Source organism: Rhineura floridana, chromosome 3, assembly GCF_030035675.1.
Source record: "Rhineura floridana isolate rRhiFlo1 chromosome 3, rRhiFlo1.hap2, whole genome shotgun sequence".
Taxonomy (NCBI): domain Eukaryota; kingdom Metazoa; phylum Chordata; class Lepidosauria; order Squamata; family Rhineuridae; genus Rhineura; species Rhineura floridana.
Genome location: NC_084482.1, coordinates 227,774,140 through 227,789,942, shown reverse-complemented (window position 1 = coordinate 227,789,942; position 15,803 = coordinate 227,774,140). Strand labels below are relative to the sequence as shown.

At 44.0% G+C, this 15,803-nt stretch overlaps 1 protein-coding gene across 1 annotated transcript in view; it reads left to right on the top strand.

The window, feature by feature from the left end:
- Positions 1–15,803, top strand: part of LOC133381816 (zinc finger protein 91-like) — a 29,274-nt gene that overhangs the window by 8,712 nt on the left and 4,759 nt on the right. The gene's annotated exons all lie outside the window — the stretch shown is intronic.

Sequence of the window (15,803 nt, the reverse complement as noted above, 5' to 3'; positions counted from 1 at the left end):
TCATCTGCCTCCTATGGCAATTCCTTTGAAAATGTTTTGGAGAGCCACATTCAAAACACACATCCCATCTGTCTTGGCTCTTGTGTGGATTGGGGTGATGACTCATTCCTTTGTCCCTTTCATTTCTGCCTCTAGCGAGGTTTGCCTGTTGCTCTGACACAGCCTGCATTTCCCGCTTTCCCCTAAAGTCCTGATCTCTTAAAGATGATATAAACTGATTTAGGACTTGTTCAGAATTCTCTAATAAGCAGGAAATTAATTTATGATCCTGATTAAGAGAGCTTAAAAGTAATCCTTTCTTTAATTCTTGATCCAAAAATCTGCCACATCTTTCCAATCTAGCTATAAGTTCTGAAAACTTTTCTATATATTTATTCAGACTACCTCTTTCAGTAGTCTCTTTCAGGAAAAATAACTCTTTGTAAAGATATAAGATATGGCTCTTTGTTTTCTTGTTATAGACTCCCTGCAGCTTTTCATAAATCTCCTTTACACTGTTGCAACCTGTACACAGATTCAGTGGTTCATCTGATAGAGCAGAAATAAGCAGATTTTACTTTTGCATGCTTACATCTCCATTAAGCAGTTGCGTCTTCATCATCAGCCAAGGGTTCTCTCTCAGTCAGCATTCCTTCCAACTCTTCTCCTTCCAGGAGGGCTTTAAATTTTAAATCCCATAGTCCGAAGTTATCTTTTTCAAGCCTTGGAACGCGTCTCTCGAGTGAAGATACTTCAGCCAACCTTTCTATCTCTGTTCTGCTTTTCTTTCTAACTTAATGTCTCCCTTGTAAGTTACACACAAGCACTTTTAGCTTCAGCTACAACTTGCATTGATTGATTGATTGATTTTATTTCTTAGTCGCCCATCTGGCTGGCCATCCAGCTGCTCTGGGCGATGTACAAAATGAACAAAATAACACAAAATGACACACCAATTAAAATCTAAAAGCAATAATGGTAAGATCTAGCCCACCCCAAGTGCACTGGCAGGGGCTGATGGGAGTTGTAGTCCAAAGGCACCAAAGCTCAGGAAGGCTATCATAAACACCAGGGCTCCGTTTCCTCCTTTGCAATGCCTGGATTTGGCCTGATCACAGCACCTTACTTGCATCGAATGGGAAGGAGGGGGGCACCGAGACTGCACAGCAACCTCCCCCACTGGCCAACTCTTTCTGCATTCAACTTAGTTTGCTGGGCCCATAACCGTAGTTGCACTGTGCATTTGTGAGTGCTTAATTTCATTTAAAGCAACGCAACAGCAGAAGAGTAACAGCAGATGTTGAAATGCGAGTGTGCCAGCGTGTGCATGCGTTTGCCTAAGAAAGCAGGCTTTTACCCTGCATGAGCATCACTGAGACTTGAGACTTAGTAAGATAAGAAAAACTACTTTATTTAGAGAAATACATTGTAGATAGAAAGGCAAACCTAGTTCTAACTAACTAACTAAGTTGGAGGCATAACGCCCAGGTGTGGGAATCAGCCTCATGGCTTCGGGAGAGCAGAGACAAAGGGATGTTTTTGCACTTGCCAATTTGATCAGCTGTTTTGTGTTTTTTGGTGGCAAAAAAAATTATGTAATTTTTAACATAAATGTTTGTGTAAATCCATGGAAGTTAATGGATAATAGTGATTATAATTACAAAGACAATTACGTAAAATCGGGGGGGGGGACTGGAAAAAAACCCCATGTTGATTACAGTCCGATTTAGCTGATATTCTCCCCCATCTTTAGTTCAGGGTAACACGTGATTGGTACACTAACCTGGAGGTTAAGAAGAAGTAACCTGGAGGTGAACAAGGCTTGTGTCATGGCACATATTCCTCTTTATCACTCTTTCTTCCGAATGTGGAGATTTTGTACAAGGCTTGCAGGAGGTAAATGCATCCTTGTTGCCACCTTTCTCTGCTTCTTCTTTCCTGCCTTATCTATAGCTTGTAGCCCAGGCCAGCACACACCCATTGCGGTGTGCTACTATACTGGGCTAAATTTAATTAACTTTCCCAGCTTTTTGCACTCTAGCCCATCTCCAGATGATGTATCCTGAATGTTTCTGAATGATGGGCTGTGAATAATCTGATCAACATGTGAGTAGAACATAGGGGCACATTTTACACAATAATTCTTAGGGTTATTTCAAACCTGGAGTCCTTCTGAAAAACGCCTTAACAAAATCTCTCTGCCTTTACACTGTGATGTCTAGTTCTCTGTGTCTTTGCTCTTTTTTCGATTGATAAGGAGATAGTCAGGAAATACCTAGTTAACCTAAATGAGTTCAAATCTCCAGGGCCTGATGAACTGCATCCCAGAGTATAGAAGGAACTTGCGGATGTACTCTCAGAACCTCTTGCCATCATCTCTGAGAAATCATGGAGAACGGGAGAGGTGCCAGAGGATTGGAGACGGGCAAACGTCATCCCGCTCTTTAAAAAGGGTAAAAAAGAAGATCCGGGGAATTACGGGCCGGTCAGTCTGGCTTCAACACTGGGAAAGATATTAGAACGGATAATAAAAGAGTCCATTGGCAACTATGTAGATGACAATGCTGTGATTAGTAGGAGCCAGCATGGGTTTGTCAAGAAAAAATCCTGTCAAACTAATCTCATCTCTTTTTTTGATCGGGTCACTAGCTTAGTAGATGGTGGAAATGCTGTAGATGTCATCTATCTAGATTTCAGCAAGGCATTTGACAAAGTCCCCCACGACCTTTTGATTAGCAAACTAGTCAAATGCGGCCTACATCGAAATATTGTCAGGTGGATTCACAACTGGTTGGAAAACCGTACTCAAAGAGTGGTCGTCGGTGGCTCTGCTTCGGACTGGAAGGAGGTTTCGAGTGGAGTGCCACAGGGTTCTGTCCTGGGGCCGATACTCTTCAACATTTTTATCAATGACTTAGATGACGGGGTGGAGGGAAGCCTTATGAAGTTTGCGGATGATACGAAACTGGGAGGGATAGCTAACACAATGGAAGACAGGAAGAAAATCCAAAGGGACCTGGATAGACTAGAAAATTGGGCTGCAATTAATAAAATGAAATTCAATAAAGACAAATGCAGGATTAGGCCACAAAAACAAAATGCATGGGTACAGGATGGGAAATACCCGGCTTAGCAGTAGTGTGTGTGAGAAGGACCTTGGAATTGTAGTGGATCGCAGGTTGGACATGACCCAGCAGTGTGATGCTGCGGCAAAAAAGGCAAATGCGGTTTTGTGATTCATAAAGAGAGCTATAGTTTCCAGGTCGAGGTAAGTAATAGTCCCACTATATTCTTCATTGGTCAGGCCTCATCTGGAATACTGTGTTCAGTTCTGGGTGCCTCATTGTAAGAAAGATATAGACAAGTTAGAGCGGGTTCAGAAGAGGGCGACGAGGATGATAGCCGGTATGGAGAACAAGTCTTATGAGGAAAGGTTGAAGGAACTTGGCATGTTGAGTCTGGTGAAGAGAAGGCTGAGGGGTGACATGATTGCACTCTTTAAGTACCTGAAGGGCTGTCACATAGAGGAGGGTACAGATTTGTTCACTGCTGCCCCAAAGGGTAGGACTAGGTCTAATGGTTTTAAGTTGCAGGAGCGTAGATTCAGATTGGACATTAGAAGGAACTTCTTGACAGTAAGGGCAGTTCGGCAGTGGAACCGACTGCCTAGGGAGGTGGTGGGATCCCCTTTGCTGGATATCTTCAAGCAGAGGCTGGACAGCTATCTGCGGGAGATGCTCTAGCTGTGGATTTCCTGCTGTAAGCAGGGGGTTGGACTCAATGGCCTACAAGGCCCCTTCCAACTCTATGATTCTAACCGGGGCTGGTTATAGGGACCATGCAACTCCCCTGTTACAACAGCTCCACTGGCTGCCAATTTGTTTCCAGTCACAATTCAAAGTGCTGGTTTTGACCTACAAAGCCCTATACGGCTCAGGTCCAGACTACTTGACAGATCGTATCTCCCTACATGAACCTGTCTGGGATTTGAGATCTTCAGGTGAGGCCCTTCTTGTGTTCCCCACACCTTCGCAAGCACATATGACGCGGACATGATATAGGGCCTTTTCGGTGGCCGCCCCTAGGCTGTGGAACTCCCTTCCAAGTGAGGTGCAATCAGCTCCCTCCTTGCCGTCTTTCCGGCGACAAGTAAAGACTGTTTTATTTCAACGGGCATTTGGGATAGAGAACGACCAGGATTAAGTGTCATAGGTTTCGTGATTACATTATATGATTTTATTATTTTAAATTGTCCGCTATTTTTAACCTAGATTTTATGGCTTTAATTTTTCTCATAATTTAATTCTTTTTTAATAATATACTCTTTATGTTTTAATGGTGTTGTTTTTAGTTGTAAGCCACTCTGAGTCCTGTTGGAGAAAGAGCGGGGTAGAAATAATGTTTATTATTATTAATATTATTAAGAAGACAATAAGGGATGCTAAAAAAGAATTTGAGGAGCACATTGCTAAGAACATAAAAACCAACAACAAAAAATTCTATAAATAACTTCAAAGCAGAGACCATCTAGGGAGGTGATTGGACCCTTGGATGATAAGGGAGTCAAAGGTGTACTAAAGAACGATAAGGAGATTGCAGAGAAGCTAAATGAATTCTTTGCATCTGTCTTCACAGTGGAAGATATAGGGCAGATCCCTGAACCTGAACTAACATTTGCAGGAAGGGATTCTGAGGAACTGAGGCAAATAGTGGTAACGAGAGAAAAAGTTTAGGCTTAATGGACAATATAAAAACTGACAAATCACCGGGCCCAGATGGCATCTACCTGAGAGTTCTCAAAAAACTCAAATGTGAAATTGCTGATCTGCTAACTAAAATATGTAACTTGTCCCTTGGGTCCTCCTCCATGCCTGAGGACTGGAAAGTGGCCAATGTAACGCCAATCTTCAAAAAGGGTTCTGGGGGTTTCCCAGAAATTACAGGCCAGTTAGCTTAAGTTCTGTCCCTGGAAAACTGGTAGAAAGTATTATTAAAGCTAGATTAACTAAGCACATAGAAGAACAAGCCTTGCTGAAGCAGAGCCAGCATGGCTACTGCAAGGGAAAGTCCTGTCTCAGTAACCTATTAGAATTCTTTGAGAGTGTCAACAAGCATATAGATAGAGGTGATCCGGTGGACATAGTGTACTTAGACTTTCAAAAAGCGTTTGACAAGGTACCTCACCAAAGACTTCTGAGGAAGCTTAGCAGTCATGGAATAAGAGGAGAGGTGCTCTTGTGGATAAGGAATTGGTTAAGAAGCAGAAAGCAGAGAGTAGGAATAAACGGACAGTTCTCCCAATGGAGGGCTGTAGAAAGTGGAGTCCCTCAAAGATCGGTATTGGGACCTGTACTTTTCAACGTTCATTAATGACCTAGAATTAGGAGTGAGCAGTGAAGTGGCCAAGTTTGCTGATGATACTAAATTGTTCAGGGTTGTTAAAACAAAAAGGGATTGCGAAGAGCTCCAAAAAGACCTCTCCAAACTGCATAAATGGGCGGAAAAATGGCAAATGCAATTCAATATAAATAAGTGTAAAATTATGCATATTGGAGCAAAAAATCTTAATCTCACATATACGTTCATTAGGTCTGAACTTGCGTTGACACACCAGGAGAGAGACCTCGGGGTTGTAGTGGACAGCACGATGAAAATGTCAACCCAGTGTGCGGCAGCTGTGAAAAAGGCAAATTCCATGCTAGCGATAATTAGGAAAGGTATTGAAAATAAAACAGCCGATATCATCATGCCGTTGTATAAATCTATGGTGCGGCCGCATTTGGAATACTGTGTACAGTTCTGGCCTCCTCATCTCAAATAGGATATTATAGAGTTGGAAAAGGTTCAGAAGAGGGCAACCAGAATGATCAAGGGGATGGAGCGACTCCCTTACGAGGAAAGGTTGCAGCATTTGGGGCTTTTTAGTTTAGAGAAAAGGCGGGTCAGAGGAGACATGATAGAAGTGTATAAAATTATGCATGGCATTGAGAAAGTGGATAGAGAAAAGTTCTTCTCCCTCTCTCATAATACTAGAACTCGTGGACATTCAAAGAAGCTGAATGTTGGAAGATTCAGGACAGACAAAAGGAAGTACTTCTTTACTCAGCGCATAGTTAAACGATGGAATTTGCTCCCACAAGACGCAGTAATGGCCACCAGCTTGGATGGCTTTAAAAGAAGATTAGACCAATTCATGGAGGACAGGGCTATCAATGGCTACTAGCCATAATGGCTGTGCTCTGCCACCCTTGTCAGAGGCAGCATGCTTCTGAAAACCAGTTGCCGGAAGCCTCAGGAGGGTAGAGTGTTCTTGCACTCGGGTCCTGCTTGTGGGCTTCCCCCAGGCACCTGGTTGGCCACTGTGAGAACAGGATGCTGGGCTAGATGGGCCACTGGCCTGATCCAGCAGGCTCTTCTTATGTTTTTATGGTCTGTTGGCACTTTTGCATACTGAAGGAACTGTAATGGGCACCGCTTATGCGGAGCAACTGTGCATGCATCCACCCTAAAAGGCTTCTTTCAAGTCTAATTTTAGTAGGGGAGGGGCTGGAGGAAACGAGATCATGTGGGCACCATGAAAGGCCTCTGTGGGCACATGTGTGCCTCTGGGTTCCACACTGGCAACACGTGGTATAGAGCAAGATAAGATAAAGAACATTACAGATGCAGGTACAATTAGTGTATCGGAGATGAGAATATAAATGAAATTCAATAGGGAGCAGTCACAGCAACACATTAAAAAACCACCCCAAGAACAATTTCTGGGACAATAAAAGTGGATGATTGTTTCGCCAGCTACTTCGTGGACTCCTCTGCAATTTTGCCACCAGTAGGGAAACTCTGAGCATTTAAGATAATGTATTGGCCTGCCTGGCAAAGGGCCAGTTAGTTGTTCATGCACTGCAGAAGAAAATTGGGGCAGGGGGGAGAAGAAAGAGAAAGAGAGTTGCTATGCCCTTGATAGGACTTCTTTTGTAGTCTTTTCAACTCGAATAGTAACCCTCTCTTGGAAAACCTATATAATAGACCAACATTTACATTGTAGCTCTGGATCCTGGCATGTTAGGTCAATGCTGCCTCTCTGTCCATGAGAGGACAGGCATTTGCAGAAAACTCCTTTTCTTAGGTCCAAGGCTCCCCCCAGTGTGGATTGAATTTCAGTTAAGAGTTCAATCTTGGAACTTATTCCTCCTCCTAGTTTTCTCACTGGCCAATTATGAATGACCACTTGGAGTTCATCCGAAGGTCTCTCCCTGGATAAGCTCCTTTTTTAAAAATAGGGATTGAAATTGCTCTTTTTCCCTGTATTTTCTTTGTTTTGGGGGAGATTTGATAACCCTCCATACTCCACAGTTCCCCCCGGACTATCGCTGTACCAGGCAGGTGGACAGTCGATGTATTGTATCCAAACCTTCTTCTGCGGATAACATTTTCGGGCTTTGTGTGATGACACTAGGCGAAATGCTCGTGTTTGTCTTGTATTGGAGAAGAGGCCTTGTCTGAGTATTTATCTACTATTAACAGCCTTGGATCAGAAGGTGTAAGGTTTAAATGAAAGAAGCATTATCGGTACTAAGTGCTTGCTTGTTACAGCGGGCATGAGGGAAAATTTCTGAGTTCATTTTCCGATCTTCAAATACATCGTTTAGTTGTCTGAGAAGCTATAGTCAGGATTCCCAAGTCTATGAGACCAACTAATGTTCCAATAGTGGCTTTCAAACCAGATACTTCCTGCTGCAACTTATCCATTTTGTAAAACATTCTTTCTGCAGTCTGCTTAGATAAAAAACATTGATCTCGTAAAAGCCCCCACAAAAAGGGAGCTTCTTCCTGTTTCTCCTAAATCGGGCTTACCTATGCTTTTCTTGAGAATGTTTCATATTTCTTTACATGCAGAATAGGGGATTTGCCTAGGTGATGAGGAATTGCCTTCTCTCAGGTCTGGGTCAATAGACCAATTTGTTGGGCCTTCACTAAAGGAGTGCATGTCTGAGTTTAGTCTATGGGCTGTGTTCTCTCCTGCCCCAGTTGTGACACAGACACTATCTAGGAAGCCCAAGCTCTCCGTAGACGGCAATCCTGGGATTTCTTGGTCCGTCCACTGCTCTTTTGCTCTTGACTCATTTCCTTTACCTTATTTTTGCTCACAGTAGTCTAAAATTGATTTTTGAACTAAGTTAGATGGTCAACTATGTGGCAATGCGATACTGAGCACGTGTAGTAACTGTATTAAAACTGGAGACTAATCTAGTCTTCAGTGAGTTAAACTATGGTCAAACAACTCTGTTTTCAATAACTGAAATTGAATACTTCAAAGCCTCTCCGTGTTTGCTGCTATTATATGAGTATTTAGGCTAGCTAGACAGACTACCAGGCAGCATGGTGGTAAATAATAATCAATACCTGTCTATGTGGGCTGGGTTTTAGTCTGTTCAGCTGTGAGAAGATCTTTTAGGGAAACAAGAGTCTTTCCAACTCCAAGAAATGTAGATGTTTCCTGCTCCAAGGGTTTCGCTCCTCCAGACGCCAGCGTGAACCGGTTCCTAACTTATCTCTCCGGTTCCCCTCCTCTTCTTTTCAAGATAAATCCCATAAAATGCAATGCTACGGTTCAAGGTTCAGAGTATTCAGGAGCCCAGCAAAGGTAGAGGAGTCACCCAGCTCCTGTGAGAATTGCACTCCTATTAGACAGCTCACAACCGCAGAAATGTAAAATTGAGATAGGAGCAAAACAAATACTAAACTGGCTCTGCCGCCATCTTGTCCTCCACCCTCAACCAAAGTGTATTATGGGCCTTCCCTGGTGGGAGAGGGAGCTTTGGAGCAATAGTGTCCACTGCCCAGGTCACCTCCGTATTCCAGAGATTGACCAGGGCTTCAGCAGTGTCGCCAGCCATGCTGGGAATATCCCCTAGAACATTCCAGAAACCTTCTGGATCCATGAGTCTCCGGGGGCAGACCATCTTAATCAGCTTTCACCCCTGCGAACGTTACCAGGGGACAAAGTCTAAACCTTGTCAGGTGGTGATTTGTCCATGACAATGGAGTCACTAAGAACTCCTCCAGCCTGAGATCACCTTCTTCCTGTCCCGAACAGAACACATGACCAATTGTGTGTCATGCCACAGCCATTGGTCCAGATGATTTATTTATTTATTTAATTTGAATCCCACCTTTCCTCCCAGCAGGAGCCCAGGGCGGCAAACAAAGCACTAAAACACTTTAAAACATCATAAAAACAGATCTTAAAATACATTAACAAATCAGCATTAAAAACATTTTAAAAAACAATATTAGAGACAGCTCCATGGTTGTCATGGCAGCCATGAAGCCCTGAGCTGCACCTGTGAGTCTAACCTCAGCATGTATGTTGAAGTCACCCAGGACCATCAACTTGGGGAACCGCGACACCGATGCGGACACCAGCTCCACAAGGGAGACTTCTGGGCAGTGGGGTGGCCGGTACTCCAACAGAATCCCCACTCTTGTCTCCCTGACCCAATGCCAGGCACATACACTCACAGCTGGAGGTGTCAGGGACAGGGTACCTGGCGGGGGAGATAGATTCCCTGCAGGCAATTACGACCCCACCTCCCCATCCCCTGGATCTAGACTGCTGGAGTGCCACAAAACCTGGTGGGCAGAGCTGGGAGAGACCTACTCCGCCTTGGTCATTTAGGCAGGTTTCGGTAATGCAAGCAAGGTCGGCGCATTCATCCAGGATTAAGTCCTGAATGAAAGTGGTTTCCTTACTCACTGCCTTTGCCTTCATCAGCAGGACAGTAAGATCCAGGGAGTTCCCAGCATAGCTACCAGTGTCCCGAGGGTTGGAAGGGGGACCGGAAGGGATGCAAGCATGAACTCGTGTCTTATATCCCTTCCCCTGGCACAGCCAATCTGCCTCCCACCGTACGTCCCCTGCCCAATAATGGCAGGCCCCTGACTACTCCCATGCGCCCTGTATTTGTGCTTCTTCAAAGTCCAGAGCACCTTTGATACCCTGCCCAATATTACCTCCATGGCAGGCCTCTGAATACTCCTACCCTGGCACAGGTTAAAAGAAGCCGGACTCAGAGGGGGGGAGCCTTGGCTAGACATGGCTCTTATGAGGGGAAGCTCTCTTCCCCACCCTCTGGCAGTTGTCTTCTCCCTTCAGAGCCCCAACTGGCTTAAGCTGGCACCCGGGCCTTGCAGGGAGTAGCAATTGAAACCCAAGGAAGCCTGCAGATCCAGTTGTGCAGGAGGCCACAGCAGCAACAGGGGTAGGTTCTGCTGGGTTTCTCTCAACTTATGTTGACCCTCAGAATCAGCGACCTCCAAGAGCATCTGTCATGAACCACCCTGTTCAGATCTGGGAAGTTCAGGTCTGTGGCTTCCTTTATGGAATCAATCCATCTCTTGTTTGGCCTTCCTCTTTTTCTACTCCCTTCTGTTTTCCCCAGCATTATTGTCTTTTCTAGTGAGTGATGTTTTCTCATTATGTGTCCAAATTGTCATGGAAACCTGAATTCAAGATTGTTGCGTAGCAAAGAATTGTGGGCTTTCATTTCTTAATGTGGGATCTTAACAGGTTAACATTTGGTTTCTGTATTAGAGCTATGAGTTGTCAGTTTTATTTCCCAGCTTTGGGTAATCAGAGGCCCACCCTAACACCCCCTTATCAGTAGAAGCTGGGCAAGGTCATAAAGTCTGGGAGGCTTTAGGGAGGATGTTCCATTTGGCTGGTGATTGATGGGCCCTTAATCCATGAAGAAATTTCCTGATTGGTTAATTGGATCCGGCCTGTTGCTGGGCAGTTTGCCCTAAGTATGGGGCTCAAACGTTAGCTTTCGTTCATCTCCTGGATCCCATCATGCCTACTTGATGTTGCCTGCTGAGCTTCCATTTTGCATCAACTATCCTGACTGTTCCTCTCTCTGAGGAGAGGGGGGCTGTGCAACTGTCTATCTGTGTGTAAGTATTAGAATAGTAGAGTTGAAAGGGCCCTATAAGGCCATCAAGTCCACCCCCCTGTGCAATGCAGAAATCCACATCAAATCATTCCCGATAGATGGCTGTCCAGTTGTCTCTTGAATGCCTCCAGTGTCGGAGAGCCCACTACCTCTCTAGGTCATTGGTTCCAATGTGATATGGCTCTAATAGTTAGGAAGTTTTTCCTGATGTTCAGTCAAAATCTGGCTTCCTGCAACTTGAGCCCATTATTCCATGTCCTGCACTCTGGGACGATCGAGAAGAGATCCCGGCCTTCCTCTGTGTGACAACCTTTCAAGTACTTGAAGAGTGCTATCATATCTCCCCTCAGTCTTCTCTTCTCGGGGCTAAACATGCTCAGTTCTTTCAGTCTCTCCTCATAGGGCTTTGTTTCCAGTCCCCTGATCATCCTTGTTGCCCTCCTCTGAACCTGTTCCAGTTTGTCTGCATCGTTCTTAAAGTGCAGAGACCAGAACTGGACATAGTGTTCAGATGAACCCTAACCAGTGCTGAATAGAGGGGAACTAATACTTCACGCAACTTGGAAACTATACTTCTGTTAATGTAGCCTAATATTGCATTTGCCTTTTTTGCAGCCACATCACACTTTTGGCTCATATTCAGCTTGCGATCAATGACAATTCCAAGATCCTTATTGCATGTCGTATTGCTGAGTCAGCTCTTCCCCACCTTATAACTGTGCATTTGGTTTCTTTTTCCTAAGTGTAGAACTTTGCATTTATCCATGTTGAATTTCATTCTGTTTTCAGCCCAATGCTCCAGCCTATTAAGGTCCTTTGAATTTTCTTTCTGTCTTCCGTGGTATTAGCTATGCCCCCCAATTCTGTATCATCTGCAAATTGGATAAGCATGCTCTGTACCTCCTCATCTAAGTCGTTAATAAAAAGGTTGAAGAGTGCTGGACCCAGGACCGAGCCCTGTGATACCCCACTTGTTACTTCTGTCCAGTTTGAAAAGGAACCATTGATAAGCACTCTTTGAGAACGATTCTGGAACCAACTGTGCTTTACCTTGCCCCTTTTGAGTGTTGAGATTAAGGAACTATTTTGCTGCTGTAACTGTGCACCTCTTTTATTCTTTAATTATTTCTATTTACCAGTGTGAGTTCATTCAGGAGAGGGTTGGCTTTGAACAGGTACCTTGGCCACTGACCACGACTACTGTGTGAATTGGGTATTTTGTTTAAAGGCTTCAGAGCAAGGAGTTCCTGTTTGGCTCTTGCTGTCTGTAATCCTTGGCAAGTTTTGTGGGCTCCGAGTTTCCCCTTGGCTCAGGGTAGTTAAACAGTATTAAGGGTGGTGGCTGTCTACTACACTGCAGGGCTGTTATGAGCGGGCACAGCCTTGGAAGAGCAGGATATTTTGCCAGAGTCAATTTGCTTGAGTGGGGAATTTGCTTCTGGGATGGTGGAGGGTGTCCTGGGAGAGCTCCCTGTTGACGTGTGTGCGTTGTTGCGTCAAACAGCATACATTACGTTGGAGTTAAGTTGAGCAAGAAACTTCTTCAGAGCATTAGATCATGTTAAGAGTCTTTATTAAGACATTATGGCCTAAGGCTTAAGAGTAAATACATGTAGAGTTTCTTCAGTCACCCCCTTCTGGTACATCTCTCTCCAAAGGTAAACACAGAAGAGAACCTCTCAGTTCAGAGGCAATACACAGAAGACAAGCCTCACAGATAGCTGGTAGAACTTTTCCCAGTCTATCGTGATGGTTACCATAGCAACGGCCTTGGCAGTCCATTCCCAGACTGGGCAAAGCCATAACTCCCCCTAGTTACAGTTTTGCAGACTTGATGGAAAACAGACTCAGTGACAGTGCGGTTCAATGGTCAACAATACCCTGCAGGGCTGTTGTGAGTGGGCACAGACGGTTGTGAGCGGGCACAGGATATTTTGCCAGACTCAATTTCCCTGGGTGGGAAATTGGCTTCTGGAATGGTGGAGGGTGTCCTGGGACAGCTCCTGTCCATCACTGAAAGTATGATAATGTCAGTTTCATCATTTTAGCGTCTAGTGATAGTTCTGGTTTAAATTGTTCTAACACCCAATTATTTGTCTTTTTTGCGGTCCATGGTACCCGCAAAGCTCTACTCCCAACACCACATTTCAAATGAGTTGATTTTTCTTTTCATTGTCCAACTTTCACATCCATACATAGAGATCGGGAATACCATGGTCTGAAAGATCTTGACTTTGGTGTTCCGTGATGCATCTTTGCATTTGGGATCTATTCTCATAGCTACCCTACCCAGTCCAAGACTTCTTCTGATTTCTTGACTATTGTCTCCATTTTGATTAATAACTGTGCCAAGGTATTAATAATACCTTGACAACTTCAGTGTCCTCATTGCCAACTTTAAAGTTTTATAAATCTTCTGTTGTCATTACATTAGTCTTTTTGACGTTCAGCTGTAGTCCTGCTTTTGTGCTTTTCCCTTTAACTTTCATCAGCATTCACAGAGCTTGGAAAAGTTACTTTTTTGAACTACAACTCCCATCAGCCCCAGCCAGCATGGCCACTGGATTGGGCTGATGGGAGTTGTAGTTCAAAAAAGTAACTTTTCCAAGCTTTGAGCATTCATTTCAAATTCATTTCTGCTAGTAGTATGGTATCGTCTGCATATCTTAATTTTTTTATATTTCTCCCTCCAATTTTAACATCTCCTTCATCTTGGACCAATCCTGCTTTCCGTATGATATGTTCTGCATATAGATTAAACAAATAGGGTGATAAAATACACCCCTGTCTCACACCCTTTCCGATGGGGAACCAATTGGTTTCTCCATATTCTGTCCTTACTGTAGCCTCTTGTGCAGAGTATAGGTTGCGCATCAGGACAATCAGATGCTGTGGCACCCCCATTTCTTTTAAAGCATTCCACAGTTTTTCATGATCTACACAATCTAAGGCTTTGCTGTAATCTATAAAGCACAGGGTGATTTTCTTCTGATGTTCAATGGTCTGTTCCATTATCCAACTTATGTTTGCGATACGACTTGTGGTACCGCTTCCCTTTCTAAATCCAGCTTGGACATCTGGCACTTCTCGCTCCATATATGGTAAGAGTCTTTACATTACTTGCATGGCATATTAAGGCAATAGTTTCAAAATTACTGCATCCCCTGGAATCCCCTTTCTTTGGAGTTGGGATGCATATTGAACGCTTCCAGTCTGTGGGCCATTGTTTTCTTTTCCATATTTGTTGACAAACATTTATCAAAATTTGGACACATTCAGTATCAGTAGCTTGTAGCAACTCTATTGGTATGCCATCTGTTGCTAGTGATTGTTTCTTCCAAGTATTTTAAGAGCAGCTTTCACCTCACATTCTAAATTTTCTGGTTCTTCATCATATGGTTCCTCCGCGAATGAATCTGTCATCCTTGCATCTCATTTATAGAGTTCTTCAGTGTACTGCTTCCATCTTCCTTTTATTTTATTTCAGTCACTCAGTGTGTTCCCCTGTTGATTATTCAACATCTCTACTCTTGGTCTAAATTTTCCTTTAATTTCTTCCTGTACTTCTGCATAAAATATCTCAATTTCCTCTTCTTCTGTGTTTGCCATTGGAGCATAGATTGAGATGATGGTTATGTTGATAGTTGTTGTTGTTATGTGCCTTCAAGTCAATCACGACTTATGGCAACCCTATGAATCAGTGACCTCCAGAGGCATCTGTCATGAACCACCCTGTTCAGTTCCTTCTCAAAGAGTTGTCCCCCTACGGTCACTTGCCCTCAGTACCCCAAGGGGGGTTCTTTGCTTCCAAGAACAGTCCCAACTCCTTTGGGTCTCTGCTTCCCAGGCAAAACTCACCCTCCTCCAGGAGTAATGTTACAGTAGTACTGCCACCACCCCTTCTCTTCCTGATTCCTTTCTCTGAGGAAGAGGATTTCAGAGAGCCCTGTGAGTTCTAAAGGGGTTAACCCTTGTTAATCAACAGTAATCAGTAGCCTCCAGAGGTCAGACTAGATTTAGAATCATTAGTTTCAAGTCAATACACACCATCTATAAAAGAGTAGTTTATTTAAAAGAAAATAGAAGTATATACAGAAGAGAGCAGCAATGGTTTCCTTAAAGCCAATCACCCTCAGCTGGGCTTCATGAGATACATTGGCATAACAAAGGCGAGAGGTTCAATACGGACAAAAGAAAATAAACAAGAGCTTGACTGAACATGCATCTTTCATTTTTATGGAGTTTATGTGTCAACAAGGGGGGAGTGATCCATGCCTTTGAAGATAAGGGGGCTAGACAGCATCTGTCTCGTGTTGCAGGTAACAGGGAACTAACATATTTGGAGGGAGGAAGGGGATGCAAGCTGTCCTCTGGGCATCTATTTTAATTCACTCACACCAACTATTGTAATGTTGATGCATTCTATTTCTTGCTTGAAAATTTCTAACTTTCCCTGGTTCATGCTTCTCACATTCTGCGTTCCTCTTGTGTGTGTCGCACAACTCCGGACTCTTCTGTTGCATCTGTGCGCATCAGCCTCTGGGCTTCCTTTTGGCTTTGACCCAGCTGCGTCATTAGTCACAGCGCTACTCGTACTTGTCCATTCTTCTTCCCCAGTAGCTCGGTGAGTGCCTTCTGTCCTGGGCGTCTCATCTTCCAGCAGTATCTCATGTTGAAGGTAACAGGGGGCTAACATTTAGGGAGGGAGGGAGGGGATGTGAGCTGTCCTCTGGGCAGTGGAAAGGGCCATGTTCCTGTCGGACAGGATCCATCCTAGCTTTGTAAATTCCAGCTGTACATAAGCACTGGGCTGTCAACTTTAAATGGAGGAACAGGAGCTAACCAGCTCCTGGCGCTATTGGATGAAACCGA